At 39.8% G+C, this 314-nt stretch overlaps 1 protein-coding gene and 1 long non-coding RNA gene across 5 annotated transcripts in view; both read right to left on the bottom strand.

The window, feature by feature from the left end:
• Nucleotides 1-314, bottom strand: part of SCYL3 (SCY1 like pseudokinase 3) — a 31,892-nt gene that overhangs the window by 9,657 nt on the left and 21,921 nt on the right. The window lies entirely within an intron of this gene.
• LOC111746588 overlaps nucleotides 1-314 on the bottom strand; it is a 918-nt gene that overhangs the window by 198 nt on the left and 406 nt on the right. The window contains exon 2 of the long non-coding RNA XR_002783189.1: nucleotides 8-302. This is a non-coding gene — a long non-coding RNA (uncharacterized LOC111746588). The remainder of the gene's footprint in view (nucleotides 1-7; nucleotides 303-314) is intronic.

Raw genomic sequence — 314 nt, 5'->3', positions numbered from 1 at the left:
AAAATACCTAAGAATAAATTTAACCAAGGAGGTAAAGGACCTGGACTCGGAAAAACTATGAGACACTGAAGAAAGAAACGAAAGATACAAATAAATGGAAGCTACACCGTGCTCACCGACAGGAAGATTAACAGTCACACGTCCAAACCACCCAAAGCGATGCACATGTTCAATGCAATCCCTATCGAAAGACCAACACCATTTCTGACAGAAACAGAATAATCCTAAAACTTATATGGAACCATGAAAGACCTGGAATAGCCAACACGATCTTGAAAAACAAAGTTGGAGTATCACGCTACCTGATCTCAAAC

Source organism: Pteropus vampyrus, unplaced genomic scaffold (assembly GCF_000151845.1).
Source record: "Pteropus vampyrus isolate Shadow unplaced genomic scaffold, Pvam_2.0 Scaffold194, whole genome shotgun sequence".
In the NCBI taxonomy this organism is placed as follows: domain Eukaryota; kingdom Metazoa; phylum Chordata; class Mammalia; order Chiroptera; family Pteropodidae; genus Pteropus; species Pteropus vampyrus.
This window is presented reverse-complemented; position numbering and strand designations above follow the sequence as displayed.